The 17712-nt window shown below is 40.9% G+C and overlaps 1 protein-coding gene across 2 annotated transcripts in view; it reads right to left on the reverse strand.

Moving 5' to 3' along the window:
* The window catches only part of CDK19 (cyclin dependent kinase 19), a 181906-nt gene that overhangs the window by 119447 nt on the left and 44747 nt on the right, over positions 1-17712 (reverse strand). The window contains exon 2 of one of the 2 annotated variants that reach the window (XM_056125306.1): positions 15372-15433. The exons of the other annotated variant lie outside the window; for it this stretch is intronic. The gene's annotated coding sequence lies outside the window, so the exon portion shown is untranslated. The remainder of the gene's footprint in view (positions 1-15371; positions 15434-17712) is intronic. 2 annotated transcript variants of the gene reach the window in all.

Here is a 17712-nt window from a genome sequence, read left to right on the forward strand (position 1 = left end):
TCCCACACACACACACACACACACACACACACACACAAAAAAGGGAAAAACAATTTTGAGACATACTTAGTAAGTGGAGAGTTTATAGGATGAGTAAGATCAACTAATATCAGAGTAGGGCGATCACTGTAGTACTTCGGAGGAATGATGAGGACCAAAGTTAGGGTCAATATAATGTACCAGGAAGACAATCCACAGATGTTGTGACTACACACACATACACATACACACACACACACACACACACACACACACAGAGGCCACTATAAACTTTAAAGGAATACTTGATGAGGGCCAGAGCAATATCTTAATAGGCTAATAAAGCACATGATTTGCATGCAGGAGGACAGGTTTGGATTCCCAGAACGAAATCATCCCCAGAGCACTGCCAGGTATGACTCCAAAACAAAACAAAAGAAATACTGACAAATAAATGTGTGCCTTCATGTTTAGGGAGGTACACAGAATACACACATCCAGGTAAATACATACAGCTTATCTCTGTGTGAATGTGTTCATATGCACACAGAGGTAAGCTACAGTCAGAGGCATAATTATAGATGACTTGACAGGACAGTACAAGGCACTTTCCTTGCACATACCAACCCGGGTGGATACCCAGAACCACAGGTGATCTCTGAGCACCGCCAGGAGTGATTCCTAAAAACAGAGCCAGAAGTAAGCCTTGAGCACTGCCAGGTATGGATCAAAAGCCCCCCAAAATAAAATAAATTAATTTTTTTAAATGATGATGGAAGTTTTTAGTCAGAGTATTGTTTCAGTGAGGCTCATATCAATCAAATACTAATTTAATGGGAAATAAATGGCATCTAAATATTCACAAGAAAACAACTATCTCCTTAGATTCTCAAATCTAGCAAAATCAGACCAGATCAACAACCTGCTCTGTTTGGTAAATTTTTAGATGTCAGTCTTCACAGGATAATTTTAAATCATATGCAATAATGAAAACAAAAATCTCCAATTATGGAACTTTATAGAAATAGAAGAGCAGGTAAAGCACTTGCTTTGCACAGGGTCAACCTGGGTTTGATCTCTGGCACCGCGTAATGGTCTCCTGAGCTCCACCAGGGAGTGATCCCTGAAGACAAAGCCAGGAGTAAGTCCGGAGCACCACAAGATGTGGCCCAAAACATCAAAAGAGAAAAAGAAAAGAAGTATTCTAAAGAGAATTTAATCATTCAGATATCTAAAACATTGAATATTTAAATATATATCGCTTTTCACCATACGGCTAGAGACTGCCAAATCTAGACCACTGAGGGCTGTTCTTTCAATAAAAAATGGATTTGCATGTTCTTCCAGCTGATCTTAAAATAGAGAATGTGATACTGTGATATAGTAAGAGATATTTTTGGTCATTTATGGCTCCTAACTCACAGCTCCTAAAACCACTGTAATTTCCTCAGTGATTAGAGTATAGAATATCTTTGTTTATAATACTTCATTTACTCCCAGTATAGCTCCAGAAATTTCCTCAGTGATTAGAGTATAGAATATCTTTGTTTATAATACTTCATTTACTTCCAGTATAGTTCCAGAGTTAATAAAAATGAAAAAAAATTAAGCATAGGGGGTTATCTCTCAAGCAGCACTCAGGGCAAAGAGATTACTAGATGAACAGAGATTACCTGATGAACAAGGCTAGACTTTCAACGTTCAGCCTGACACAGTCAGGCCCAGAGGTGCTATGGGGTCACCAGGGCCTCGAGCAGCAATGCTGGGGGATGCCCCATGTGGTGCTGTGGTTCACACTCAGGATGTCCCCAAGCCTTGCACTAAGGCCCTGTGAGCTATCTCCACCCCAAAACTCCATGAGAACAGAAGTACTTGTGCTTAAGTCCCTTCCAGAGCTAGACCCAATAAATTTTGCATTTCACTACTTATTTGCATTATTTAATATATCTATCATATTAAACTAATAATTGACTAGATAAACAGATTTCTGAGATTCTGTAGGCAACACGAGCAAATGATTGAACCTGAGAAGGAGATCATGGAAACCTTCAGAAACTGACAGAAGTTGTAGGTTACCTGGAACCTACCACTTGAGACTGGTGTCTTAAGCACTGTAGGAGGTTTTGTGAGTCCTTCCTCTGTGATCTGTGTCAACTACAAGTACTTAACATCAAAATTGAGTTAAATTGTAAGGTAACTATAGTATCAGAGAATTGATCAACATGGAGGTTCACGCCTATCCTGGGAAATTTGAGGTAGAAATAATAAGTAAAGTTGTAGGCTAGAGAAATAGTATGGGGGTAGCTAAAGCAGCTGCCTTGTAGGCTGCCAACCCTGGTTCAATCCCTGGCACTCCATATGGGCCCCTGAGCATGACCAGGAGTGATCTCTGCACATATAGCCAAGAGTAATCGGAGTTCCATCGGGTATGAACCAAAAATCAAAATCAAAGCGTAAGAATAAAAACAAGAATCAGGAGTGTTGTAAACAGAGAGAAAAAGTTTTGCCTTTCAGAAAGTCTGTTTTCCTAGAACAGTTAAGTATGGGCTGGAGAGAAAGTACAGGCATTCAAGCCTTGCACATGGCTGATCCCAATGCAGTCACTGGCACTCACAGTACCCCTGAGCACTTTCAGTAGTAATTCTCAAGAACAGAACTAAAAGTCCACCAAGGCATCATCAAATATGACCCCCCCAAAACCTCCAACAAACAATAAAAATGTATTCCTGCTAGAACCCAAACTAGCCATTATAATATGAACCATGTATAATCTATAATCTTAGAAATACACTTCAAGAGAAAAATTAATTCCTTTAAAGAATCTTAATTGAGGTGTTGATAATGACAGGGGAAAAAATCATAAAGTAAAAAAGTTAACTATGAAGTATGAAGAAAAACTTTCCTCCAAAAACTTTCATATGGGGCTGGAAGTATAGCAGATAAGGTGCTTGCCTTGCACATCACTGACTCGGGTTCAATGCCTGGCACCACAAAGGTCCCCTGAGCCCTGCCAGAAGTGATCCCTGAGCACAGAGTCAGGACTAAGCCCTGAACACAGCCAGGTGTGGCCTAATCAAAAAAAAAAAAAATCAAAAGTTTTCACATGAGTTGATTTAAATTACTCCAAATTCAGTAACCACAGAAGCAAGGGATCAAATCCAGATCTCCTCCACGCATAGCATGTAAACTAGCCTTCTGAACTTTCTCCCTTAATTTTTTTTTCTTTTTGGGTCACACCCAACAATGCTCAGGAGTTACTCCTGGCTCTGTACTCAGGAATTACTCCTGGCGATGCTCGAGGGACCATATGGGATGCCAGGGATTGAACTTGGGTGGGCTGCATGCAAGGCAAATGTCCTACCCATTGTACTATCATCCCGGGTCCAACTCCAGTCCAATTTTCAAAACATGCCTTATAAAACTAGGTTCCAATATCATCCTTTTAGGATTAGGATACAGATTCTATTCTAAAAGCAAAGAAATTAAGAGACTTAGTCTACATCATACAGCGAGTTATGTGGTATACTCAGAATTTACCTAAATCTAGTCTAGTTCCAGACTCTGTGCTTTTCATCACTACAACTTCATTTTTCTCTTATTCCCCTACTTCAAAATAGGAACAGCTTGTGTCAAGGCTCAGAAGCAATAAACCACAATGTGTTTGAAGTTCAATGAAGCCAGTTTAGAATTGAGGGAAATAAATTAAAGGTGAAGAAGTAGAATAGGCCACATTGAGGAAGCTTCATCCCAAGATTTTTTTTTTTTTAAGAATTTTAAGCAACGTATGTTTTTGTTCTTTGTGGGGAGGGGGGTTGGGGTTCGGGGTCACACCTAACGGTGCTCAGGGCTTACTCCTGTCTCTGAGCTCCAGAATCACTCCTGGTGAGATTCAAGGGACCATAAGAGGTGCCAGGGATAGAACCCAAGTCAGTCCCAGGGCAAGGACAATCTATGTCTTTGTGCATAGTTTAGAGATGAAGGTGGCACAAGGGGAGTAGTTTAAAGGCCTATGCAGTAATTTAAGAAGTGACTACCAGTCTATATTAGGACAGTGGAAACAGAAAAAGAAAGAAGAATGTAGGTGGACTAGGAAGTAATTATCAACAGAACCTGTGGTTAAGAAACAAAAGACAGGGCGCAAAATAGGGCTCAGCAACACCGTATATGCTTCACATGTGTGATGCTCCGGGTTGATCTCCAACATTTCAAAGAAAAATGAAAAAACAATGCTTCTGCCTTGAATAACTGGGTGATAATAGTGATGACACTCAATAAGTAAGAACAAACTTGTAGTATAAATTTAAAGAATTGTGGTACTATCTAAATGAATACCAAAAGGTATCTGGATGGATCTCTGGTTTAGAAGGGTGAAGAAAGCAGAACAGGGACAGAGATATAAACATACATAAAGTAGACATCAGGGGCCAGACTGGGTAGAGTGTTTGCCTTGTCTGCAACTGACCAGGTTTGATCCCTGGCAACCCATAAAGTCCCCCAAGCACCACCAGGAGTGATTCCTGAGTGCAGGGTCAGGGGTAACCCCTGCCACACCTGTGAGTGTTTACTCACAGTGCGGGGAAAAAAAAAGTGTGCACAAAAAGAAAAAAGCTCCTCCATCAGACGAACAAGGGAGAAAACAGAATCCTGAATCCCACTCATAGAAATACTATAATATTTATAGAATATACTACACTATTTGGGGGTCAACATTATTAAACTTTTTCTTATAATTTTACATTACAGTTTTGGATAATAAATGGCATAAAGTACCTTGCACATGGCAGAGGTATGGAGAAAAAGGAACCCTCATAACATGGTTGGTGAAAATATAAATCCGTTGTCAATCCAAAAAATATGAAGAATTACCAAGATAGCAAAATTAAACCTAATAGATCATCCAGCAATTTCACTTCTAGGCATATCCAAAGAACACAATAACTCTAATTTGAAAAGATATGTACACGCTGTGTTCACTGCAGAATAGCCAAGATAATGAAAACAAACCCAGTGCCCAACTACTGATCAAAGAATAAATATGCAGTATATATGCACCGTAACACTAGTTAGCTATAAGATAAGATCTTGCCTTTGCAATGACATAGATGAAGAAGAGGTCATGATGAGCAAAATATGTCAGAAGAAAAAGATAAATACCAAATAGCTCACCACCAATAACAATAATCTCACTAGTAGAGGAAATATACAGAAACAGGCTGGAGCTATAGCATGACAGGTAGGGCACGTGCCTAGCACGCAGATGACCTCAGTTCAATCCCCCACATCCCATATGGTCCAGCGAGCACCACCAGAAGAACTGAGTGCAGAGCCAGGAGTAAGCCCTGAGCACTGCAGTGTGTAGTCCCAGGAAAAAAACAAACAAAAAATATATAGATTTACATATAAATGTATATTTATATATAATAGATTTATATATTTTATATAAATATAATATTTATTTGTTTTATATTTTATATTTTATATAAAAATTTATATATAAATATATAAATGGGCTAGAGCGATAGCACAGCAGTAGGGCGTTTCCCTTGCATGAGGCTGACCTGACCTAACCGGGTTCAATTCCTCCGTTCATACTCTCTGAGAGACCCGCAAGCTACTGAGAGTATCTCGCCCACATCGCAGAGCCTGGAAAGCTACCCGTGACATATTCAATATGCCAAACACAGTAAGAACAAGGCTCACGGGGCTGGAGTGATAGCACAGTGGGTAGAGCGTTAGTCTTGCACGCGTCCAACCTGGGTTTGATTCCCAGCATCCCATATGGTCCCCTGAGCACCGCCAGGAGTAATTCCTGAGTGCAGAGCCAGGAGTAACCTGTGTGCATCGCCGGGTGTGACCCAAAAAGAAAAAAAAAAAAAGGAACAAGGCTCACAATGGAGACTTTACTGGGCCCGCTCAAGCAAATCGATGAACAGCGGGAGGACAGTGACAGCTTATATATAAATAAATAATATATATTTTTAAAACAAATATATTTTTGTTTGTTTTTATTTTGTTTGTATACAAGACAGATATAAAGAAACAAAGCAAGGGAACTGGGGTTAACAGAGGGGGAAGGGGTGGGGAAAAGCAAACTGGGAAGGGAAGGGGTCTTACGGGCTATGGTGAAGGATACTGGTACTTCTGTGTTGGGTATGGTATGTTGGGTATGGTATGTTGGGTATGTTGAAATGACACCTAGAAAACCATCATTAACTTGCTGAAAAAGAAAGGACAGTCAGAGAGGTACTCAAAGGGCTGGAGCACACGCTTTGCATATTCGGCTACAGATTCGATCATCTGCACCACAAGGCCCCCTGAGCACCATCAGATATGACCCCCTAAAATATTTCAATCAAATACCCAGCACAGTGTTCGACACCTTCTATACACTCAGCAAATGTCAGTTCTTGCATTAAAGTTGTAACTTTTCTTAAGAGAAAGTGAAATACATCATGAATAGACATTTCAACTTGAATGCTTAGGAAGAGACATGAGAACATAAGTTTTTGACAAATATATATGGAACACATGACTTTAAGTGAACATTTTTAACATCAATAATAAGTTTCCTAAGAGATAATATAATTGCTATATACATATATATATCTCTCTTTATAGTCATCAAAATACAATTCAAATAACAATCAAATTACCTAACTGCCTATCTGCTTTTTTTCCAATAAAATGAAGTTTTCTATGAGAATTACAAATGAAGGGGTGTGGTGCTGCCAGCAGTCAACCTTGACCCGTGGAGCCAGTGCATCAGCAGCCTGATGGTGCCTTCAGGATTCCTGACACCTACAAAAACTGCCACTGTGCCTCTGGCCGGACCCCAACAAAACTTGGGACCAAGTTTTCTGAGAAATTAAACAGCCAAAAGTTGAGTATGTGGGACCCACACCCACAAACCACCTCTGGCTCAGTTATACAAGCTCATTTATTGGCCTTGCTTCAGAGACCCATAAATAAGTCTCAAAAGAGATCAAAAGTCACAATTAAACTCGGACTCTCTCAAGGTTAAGCAGACCAGGGTAAATCAGAGGGTGGGGGTGAAGGGGGCAGGGGGCAGCCTGGTGCCAAGCAGAGCCCCTGGAAGCCACTCCAGACTCCATCGTCTCAGGACAGACCTCACCAAAATATTAGCCTGTTGAAAATTCTGGTATGCGGGTTTTGTGACTGAAACCTCCAGGCTTTCTCTGAATGGGGATGGGCTACCTCCCCTCACTTTCCTATACTCCTAGAAGCACTGGCAATCACCCCCACGATCCAACTCCAGTGCCATCATCTTCTATCAGCCTTGCTTCAGAGATGCATAAATAAACCTCAAAAGAGATCAGAAGCCTCAGTTATCCTTAGACCCACGCAAGGCTGAACAGACTGGGGTAAATTGGAGAGTGGCAGGTCAGCTTGGTGCTTGCCCAAACAGAGTCTCCAGCAGTCACTGGCTTCCACAATCCAAAAGCACCACCATGCCCTCAGCCTGACTTCACTGTCTCAAGACCTACCTCATCGAGATATAATCTGGTAAAAATTTGAATATACGGATTTTGTGACTGAATCTCCAGGTTTTCTCGGGGTCAGGATAGGCTAGCTCTTCCCCCCCGCCCCAACATCCCTGTACTTCTGGAAGCCTTAGCAGTCACATCCACACCCCAAAGCTGCCACCCTGTTAAAAAAGCTACTCCAGCCTTACTGTTCTGACAAAAATACTGAACGACCTGAACAAACACAATGACCTCTTAGTACCTCTTAGTACCTATATTGCAAACCATAATGCACAAAAATAGAGGGAGGGTTGGGGTCAGGGTGGGGTGTTGGGGGATGGTGGGAAGGAAATGGTGGAGATTGGTTGTGGGAAAATGTACACTGGTGGAGGGATGGATGTTGGATCATTGTATGACTGAAACCCAATCATGAACGGTTTTATAATGGCTCATCTCAAGGATATTCAATAAAAAATTTTTCTAAAATTTTTTAAAACTGGCATGGAGTTCATACCAGTTTCAGTCAGCTTAATAAGTGACTGAATAAGTAGCACTCCTATATTTAAAAAAAAACAGAAATGCAATAATAAAATAATAACATATTTCATTACAAATAATCTCATTTGCAATGAAGTACAAATGAAATAATGAAACAATTACAAAAGAATTTACAAATTTCATTCAATAAATAATTAAACCTACTGTTATTCATAGTGAACCATATAATACATAGTGAACAATAGAAGTTACAATACAGTCTTTGCCCTACAGAAAAGATGATACTGGAACTAAGTAATGTACATTTGTATAATGGCACAGCGGGTAGGGCAGCCAACATGGCCGACCCGAGTTCGATTCCTCCGCCCCTCTCGGAGAGCCCGGCAAGCTACCGAGAGTATTCGATATGCCAGACACAGTAACAACAAAGTCTCCAATGGAGACGTTACTGGGCCCGCTCGAGCAAATCGATGATCAACGGGAGGGCCTTTACTTACTTACTTACACAAATATAATATATTTTAAAAAATGGGAATCCTACCACTTAAAATATTTTTAGAACCATCAATTTAATAGTATTTTTCTCACAAGAGTTAAGGTGTGGGAGGGAAGGAACTGATTGGAGAGGCAAAGAATCATCTTCACACTTACTATGATCACCTTTTATACTACTGATTACAATTATCTACTTAGATTATCACACTTCTTTAAGAAAGAGTACATTTCCCACTGAGATCAGGAGCAAGGCAATGACATTCCTTTTTAAAATGTCTATTAAACATCATTCTAGAAGTCCTAATTAACATAGAAAGTAAAGGAAATTAAAGCATACAGATTAAAAGGGAAGAAATAAAACTATATTCAGATAATATGCCTGTCTGTGGAGAGAAAATTCCAAAGAACCAATATAATACTCCTGGAAAAAGCTTTTTTATAGACCAGCAATGAAAGATTGGGTATGAAAATTTAAAAATACTTAACATCTAGAATACACTCAAAAATGAAATACCAAGATGCAAATCTAAAAAAAAATGTCAATGCTGAAAGTAGACTATAGAGCTTTTTCCCTCTGGAAAGAAAGATGGCAGCCGTGTCGGAGCTTTATGGAAAGCCAGGTATGAGCCGGTCATGACGGGGAGACTGAAACCTCATGGGAAGGGGGGCGTTCCCAAATCGTCCTTCACATACTACTGAGGTCACAAGTGGCCCCCCCCCCCCCCCCCCCCCGCGAGTGGCTCTCCGGCTCGGCCATGGCTCCAGAGCACAGAAACCAATCTCATAATTATCTGACTATCAGCAGAAATACTTCCAGGCTTAATAAGTAAAATACCAGAAATCCAAAATCGCGCGGCCGCTATCAACATCATTTGATTCTTGTAACCAGCTGTAGAAAACAAATTATTTCACAATGCCTTTTCAGCATGTCTGATTTGGGGGTGTAAACTCTAAATAATAATGGTGCATCTTTTGTCGAAACAATGAATCTAATCAAAGTAGATAGAGTGTTAACTAGAATTCATCTGCCTCACAGGCATTGGGAGGGCTGGGGTGGGGGGGGGAGTTTATTGAGGTTCTTGGTGGTGAAAAATAAGCATTGGTTAAGGGAAATGTGTTTGATGATTGCATGACCGAGACTTAAACCTGAAAGCTTTGTAACTTTTCCCACAGTGATTCAATAAATAAAAATAAATAAATAAATAAATAAAAAGAAAGTAGACTATAGACCAAACATGATTGCCACTCAATGCCTCTTTTGCAAACCCGACACCAAAAATGAGAGAGAGAACAAAAGGGAATACCCTGCCACAGAGGCTGGGTGGGATGGGAGGGTGGGGGGTGAGAGGGATACTGTGACCCGTGGTGGTGGAAAATGGGCACTGGTAGAGAGATGGGTGTTTGATCATTGTACAGTTGAAATCCAAGCACAAAAATTTGTAAATCTACAACTGTACCTCATGGTGTTTCACTAACAAAAGTTTTTTTTAAAAAAATGTAAATGATGGAAAATGGGCACTGGTGGAGGGATGGGTACTGGATCATTGTATAACTGAAACCCAAGCACAAAAATTTGTAAGTCTACAACTATACCTCATGGTGTTTCACGAATGAAAAAAATTTTTTTAAATAATGTGAAGATTCACACACAGAAAGCTAAAAAGCCTGGTAAAATTCTAAGATATAAATTGAGAGATACTCTATGTATATTCCTAAAGAAACTCAACACTGTCAAGAAGTCAGAGCACCAAACTTGATCTGCACACTCACCACAATCAGGGGCCAGAGATACAGTACAAGGGTAAGGCACTTGCAATGCATGTAGCAAATCCAAGTTTGATCTCCAACACCACATATGGGCCCTCAAGCGCTGGCAGAAGTGATCACTGAACAGAGAACCAACAGTAAGCCCTGAGCACCGCTGAATGTGGCCCTAAAACAAAACCAATCGAAATTCCAGCCTGTTATTTTGCAGACATTGACACACTCCATAATTTTACATAGAGAAGCAAAGACCCCAAATAGCCAATATAATATTAAAGAAAAAAGTTGGAAGATTAATACGACCCTACTTCAAGAAACATAACAAAGCCGAGTCACCTCTCTTTTACTTGCGGGAAGAGGTCTTGGGGGCCAAACCCAGGAGTGCTCAGGGCTGCTTCCAGCCATGTTCAGAGGACTAGAGGCAATTCCAAGAACTGAACTACGGTCTGCCACATACAATGCAGTATTTTAACCCTGTACTATTTCTCCAGCACCTCTTTTTAGTGTTGTGTTTTCTGGTGACACCTGATTGTGCCTCAGAGATCTCTTCCTGATTGTGGTAGTTTAGGGTTGTGCCCAGTGGAGTTCCGGCAGACTAAGTGGTGCCAGCCCTTAATAGTTAAAACTCTGTTGGAAAGATAGTACACTAGGCAGTGTGCTTGCCCTGCATGTAACTAACTGGCATCACTCCAAGCATCACCCTGAGTAATTCCTGAGTGCACAGCCAGCAATAATCCCTGAGCAATACCAGTGTGACCCCAAAATAGCACAAAGTTCAATAACCTCAATAACCAAGGGTCAGAGAAATAACTGAAACAGCTGAGCACATGAAAAGAACTTGACATGTGGCACCCCCAGCACCACATGGTCCATGAGCACTTCAGGAACATTCCTAAGCAGAGCCAGGAGCAGCCCTCCTGCACCTAGTATCCAACAAGTGTGGCTCCAAAACAAACCTCAGCATATGAGAACCGTCACTGTCCTCCCGTTGTTCATAGATTTTCTTGAGAAGGCCCAGTAACGTCTCCATTGTGAGACTTTGTTGTTAATGTGCTTGGCATATTGAATACGTCACAGGGAGCTTGCCAGGCTTTGCCATGTGGGTGAGATACTCTCAGTAGCTTGTTAGGCTCTCGGAGAGGGGCGGAGGAATAGAACTCGGGTTGGCCATGTTGGCTGCGTGCAAGGCAAACGCCCTACCCGCTTGTGCTATCGTTCCAGCCAATATGAGAACAGATGACCCAATTTAAAAATAGCCAATTTCACATGAGAAAATGTTCCACATCATTAATCATCAGGGAGATGCAGATCAAAACCACAATGAGATATCATTTCACACCACAGAGACTGGCCCATATCCACAAGAACAAAAGCAACCCGTGCTGGCACGAATGTGGCGAGAAAGGGACCCTCCTTCACTGCTGGTGGGAATGCCGACTGGTTCAGTCCTTTTGAAAAACAGTATGGGCGATTCTCAACAAATTAGAAACTGAGCTCCCATTTGACCCAGCAATACCACTCCTGGGAATATATCCCAGAGAGGCAAAAATGTATAGTCGAAATGACATCTGCAATTGTATGTTCATTGCAGCACTCTTTACAACAGCCAGAATGTGGAAAAAACCTGAGTGCCCGAGAACAGGCAACTGGTTAAAGAAACTTTGGTACATTTACACAATGGAGTACTATGTAGCTGTTAGAAAAGATGAAGTCATGAAATTTACATACAAGTGGTATTACATGGAAAGTATCATGTTAAGCAAAATGACTCAGAAAGAAAGGGATAGACATAGAAAGACTGCATTCATCTGGGGAACATAAAGTAACAAAATAGGAGACTAACACCCAAGAATGGCTAACACCCAAGAGATTAGTACCAGGAATTTTACTCCATGGCTTGGAGGCCAACCACACATACTGGGGGAAAAGGGAGCTCAGATAAAGAAGGGAACACCAAATAAAGGTGTTGGGAGGATCCTCCCAGGATGGGAGAAACATGCTGAAAGTAGGCTATAGACCAAACATGATTGTCACCCATTGCCTCTTTTGCAAACCACAACACCCAAAAGGACAGAGAGAACAAAAGGGAATGCCCTGCCACAGAGGGAGGGTGGGATGGGAGGGATGGGGGGTGGGAGGGATACTGGGATCCGTGGTGGTGGGAAATGGGCACTGGTGGAGGGATGGGTACTTGATCATTGTATAACTGTAACCCAAGCACAAAAATTTGTAAGTCTACAACTGTACCTCATGGTGTCTCACTAATAAAAAAAAATCAAAATAGCCAATTTGATGATGATAAAGGAAAAAATCTTCAAGTTGAGGTCTTTGTACTATTATTCAGAAAGAATAAATATGAACCTCTGCAAAGTAAAAATGCAACACTGCAATTTCTTTTTTTTGTTTGTTTGTTTTTGGGTCACACCCCTGATGCTCAGGGGTTACTGCTGGCTCTGCACTCAGGAATTACTCCTGGTGGTACTCGGGGACCATATGGGATGCCAGGGATCAAAATTGGTTGGCCATGTGCAAGGCAAAAGTACTGTGACTTTGACCCTTCAACACTATTTTCTAAACTATTAAAAGAAAAAAAAAAGCAGACCCCACTTCTGGAACAGCAGCATGAGGAATGCTGCATACTCACTCCCCCGATAAAAATCCCAAGACTGTGAAAATAAAACATAACTAAAAATTTTAAATAAAAAATGAAGATAACCAAAAATCTGAAGACCTCACCAAAGATAGGTAGATAATATGCATAAAGCAAAAACATTCAACATCATATATCATTAGAGGATTTCAAAGTAAAACAATAATCAGATACTACTAAACACTACTAGAACAGCTAAAATCCAAAACCACTGAGAACACTGAAAGCTGCTGAAGTTGTGTAGTGGGTGTGAAATACACCTCGGTGCTGGTATTTAACTAAGTGAATTGATGGAGCCTGAGAAATAGTACAGCACACAGGGCCTTGCACTCGGCCGACCCAGATTCAATTCCCAACACCCCATATGATCCCCTGAGCGTGCCGGAGTGATCCTTGAGCACAGAGCCAGGAGTAAGCCCTGAGCAAGCTGGTGTGGCCCAAGAACAGCAAGAAGAAATAAACTAAAAAGTGAATTGAAAGCTTATGCCCAAGCAACACTTCGCACACAAATGCTGACAACAGCTTTACTCCCAACTGCCAAAATTTGGAGGTGACCAAGAGTCAAATGGAAAAATTAGCTGTGGTACATCCAGACAATGGGATATTATTTACAGCTACAAAGAAATGAATAGCCAAGCTATCAAAGGGCTGGGAAGAATCTTAAACACTGGTAACTGAGTGAAAAATCACTCTTGAAAAGGCTACAAACTATATAATTTCAGCTACGACAAACTAAAAATGATAAAATTACAGGGATTTTTTTAAAAGGTCTCAGGATGCTGGGGGCTCAAAGGAGGGAGAGCCAGAGATGAACAGGTAAAGCCCACAGTTTGCTTAATGTAGTGAAACTATTCTGTATGCTATTGCAATGGTGGCTCCATATCATTGTACACTGTCAACACAAAATACAACACAGAAAGTACGTGTCAGGGGCCCAGCGATGTGCTCTGTGGCGGAGTGCCTGCCCAGCATGCCTTAGGCTTCCAGGTTGATCCCGGCACCATCAAGTGCAATCCCACAGTGTGCTGGTAGGATGCCCCAGGTGCCACAGTGAGCACAAGTGTGTGACTCTGAATCTTGTATAAACAAGTAGAAAAATGTTTTTTAAAAAGAAATTATCTTTATCCTTCCCTTTACTTAAAAATACAATCCTGGAAACTCTGCTGTTTGAGGTTGGCCGCCTGCCATCTGCCTTCTGTCATATCCAGCCCTACAAGCAAATTCTAGCCACAGCACAGCCAGGCATGTGAAAGCACAGGAAGGGCTACATGCCCTGGTCAGCACTGCAACTAAAGAGATGTGCAGGGGCCAGAGAGATAGTACAGCATCTAAGGCACTTGCCTTGAGTGCGGTTGGTCCAGATTCGATTCCCTGGTACCCTATATAGTCCCCCAGGTACCACCAAGCATTATTCTGGAATGGAGGGCATTTCTGGGTGTAACCCAAATGCCCACTCTACCTCCCTCCCCCCCACACAGGAAAAAAAAAAGAGAGAGAGAGAGATGTGCAAATACCACAGCCTGGACGAGCAACCTCCATCTTGCACAGACACAAGCATCAAAGGTAGAGGACCACAAAACAAAGCCCCATGAGTACTGCAGCTGAGTGTGTGCAGCGGTGACCTGCTGCTCGACCCCCTGTGAGTACTGTGGCTAAGAGCAGAGCATGCAAGCGCCTCAGCTAGGAGGGTGTATGGTGCCCCCCCCACCTCAATTAACATTAACAACAACAAAGAAAAGAAGGAAGGAAATTTTTATTATAATTATTATTATTATTATTAAGAAACAAAACAAAGAAGCACTTCTGGGGAAAGGTATGTCAGAATTCTTATGCCTAGTCCCATTATTTTCTTTAAAAGCAACTCATTAAGAAAGTCTATAAAAACACATTTTACGAGTATGTGGGATGTGTTTATTTCTCTATGGAAACAAGAACTAACTTGTTTAGAGAAGAGCATATTAATAAGTTCTGAAGATGGAGGTAATTAGCATATTGGAAACTCAACATTTCTGGCACATGAGACCCAGAGCAAGAATGTCTGTCCTCAAGCCATGAGTCACCGAGCGAGCTGCCTCTGTGTGTATTGTCAAGCAGTCTTTCAGTAAAAGGAGCAGCAGAAGGAACACAGCCTATGAATAATGACTTGGACACCTTCCCGGGAAGAAATCACAGTTAAGATGGGTCTGAGAAAGTCTGATACTATACACTATACATTCCACTAATGCTCTCTTTCCCTAATCACTCCTCTTCAGTTAACCGCAAAGACTGTGAAATTAAGATCCAAGTTCAGCGTAGAGTTTTCTCTTTTTTATTTTTAATGGATTTCAGTAGTACTGAATAAAATTACACAAGTTAACTGGGCACTGAATTTGGTAAAAGTTAATGATCTGCTGCATCACTGTATAAATTATTTTGTGATAACATTTGTGAAAAACTCTCACCTATTGAATAACCAACCCAGCACACACATACAACGACACCAGAAGGCAACACTGCTTTACCTTCTGTTGAAAAGTCTGCTACCTCCAACGCTTGCCGTCCATACACGAAGCCCTCCTGGAATCTATGAACACAGCAGAGGCAAAAGGCAGAGAAATTTATGTAGATTTACAGTTACACTGCCCAAAACATAAAATGCCAAATGCCTATCACAAATCTACATATCTGCCAAGGAAATCTGATTTTACATTTGGCAATGAGCAAATCAACAATATATTGATAACATTCAAAGCTCCTTTTCTTTTTTAAAAAATATTTTTAAAAAAATGTTTTTTTTGGTTTTTGGTCCATACCCAGCAGTGCTGTGGATTACCCCTAGTTTGGTGCTCAAAAGTTGATCCCAGCAGTGCTCAGAGAATCAAACCCAGGTCTCCAGCCCTTCAAGTTACCACCCCTCCCCAACCTTCAAAGTTCATTTTATATTATGCAACTAATTATACAAAAGAAGCAAAACTTAAACCTAAACTGATTTATATTCTCACTAAAAGAAGTGATTTATACTACCAAAAATACTTAAAAGAGCAACAGAATATGAAATCACATATGCCAAATAGAACATCTAAATTTTTTAAGTCCTGTCAGAGAGCCAACACATATGAGGAATATAAAAGAAAATAACTTTTATAAACGTATTTCATAAAACAGTATAATAAGCCCTGTAGTTTGTGGTAGATTCTTTGTCAAGACTAGAAATTACTGGAAATACAGAGGAAAACAAATGAGACAAGAGAATAGGGAAAACTAGAACAGTAAAGATAATCTGATGACAAGATTTAATTTAACTCTGACATTAATATTGAAATAAGCAAAGTACTACATATCCTAGGCAGTATAGGGTAAATATTTATATATACATATATATCTCAGAAAAGTATTTCTATTTTAGGTAACAAAATGACAAAGCTGATGGGCTGGTGTTGTTGCTGTTTGTTGAGGCCCAATCTGGCAGTGCTAGGTACCTAGCAAGAGCTAATCTGGCTCTGCGCTGGGGACCATATGTGGTGCTGCTGATCAAACCGGGATCAACCACCAGAAAGCAAAGCAATTACCTTAATGCCTCTATTATATCTCTGGCCCTATATTTTTGTGTTTGGGGGCTAGGGGACAGTCACATCCAGCTGTGCCTCTCAGGGGACCATTTGGGGTTCTGGGGTTCAAACCCAGGTAGGTCGCATGCAAAACAAGTCCCTGATCCTACACTTATGGTTTGGATGTACAAAATTACTGCAGCTTCACAATCTCCCAAATCCCAAGACCCTCTCCCCTTACTCCCACCATACACTGTCCTTACATAAATTCTTTATTTTAAAAAAATGGTTTTTTTTTAACATTTGGGGCTACACCTAGAAATGCTCAGGGTTTACTCCTAGCTCTGTGCTCAGGAATCACTCCTGGTTGACTCAGGGCATCATACAAGATGCCAGAATCAAATCCGAGTTGGCTGCATGAGAGGCAAACACCCTACCTGCTATACTATCACTCCAGCCCCTGTCCCATGTCATTTCTAGTCCTCCTCTTCCTTCCACCCTTTCCCTTAGTCCCAATACTATAAAATTAAGCAAGAAACGGAAACAATTTTTCCAGAATGCATTCATAAAAAAATCTAAGGATTTTGTCAAGTAAATTCTTAGATCTCTATTTTTATTTCATTCTTTTCTGCTGACAAAGGTAAAAGACTACAGAATGTAGCTGTTGTATGAAGAAAACGGTCACGGTCATGGTCCTCCCGTTGTTCGTCGATTTGCTCGAGCGGGCCCAGTAACACTGTGAGACTTGTTACTGTGTTTGGCATATAGAATACATCACGGGGAGCTTGTAAGATAAAATTTATTACCCAAGAGCCAAAGAGGGGAAGATGTTTGCTCTGCATGTAGCCAAACTGATTTAATCCCCAGCACGCTCATATGGTACCCTAAGCTAGTACCCTGGTACCCGTACCCTAAGCTGGAGTGAGCTGGAGTGAGCTTAGGGTAGCCAGGAGAGTAAACCCACATTCGGGGTGACCCATGAAACACACACACAAAAAAAAAATTATCCAATGAAATTTGAAAAGGGTAATGTTAATTTATGCATTTAGAAATTCTTAAAATCATCACAAACAAGAATAAAGCACTATTTTCAAATATGATGTTAATTTTTTTAAGTATTGCAAAACAGTAGCCCTAAAAACTGAAGCAATAGTAAAGAGGGTAGGGTGATTGCCTTGTTTGCGATTGACCCCGGATCTATCTCCAGCACATCATACAATCCCAGGAGACCGCCAGGAGTGATCCCTGAGTGTAGAGCCAGGAGTATGCCCTGAGTACTTCCTGGTGTGGCCCAAAAACAAAAATCGAACAAAGA

This window comes from Sorex fumeus, unplaced genomic scaffold, assembly GCF_029834395.1.
Source record: "Sorex fumeus unplaced genomic scaffold, SorFum_2.1 ptg000054l, whole genome shotgun sequence".
Taxonomy (NCBI): domain Eukaryota; kingdom Metazoa; phylum Chordata; class Mammalia; order Eulipotyphla; family Soricidae; genus Sorex; species Sorex fumeus.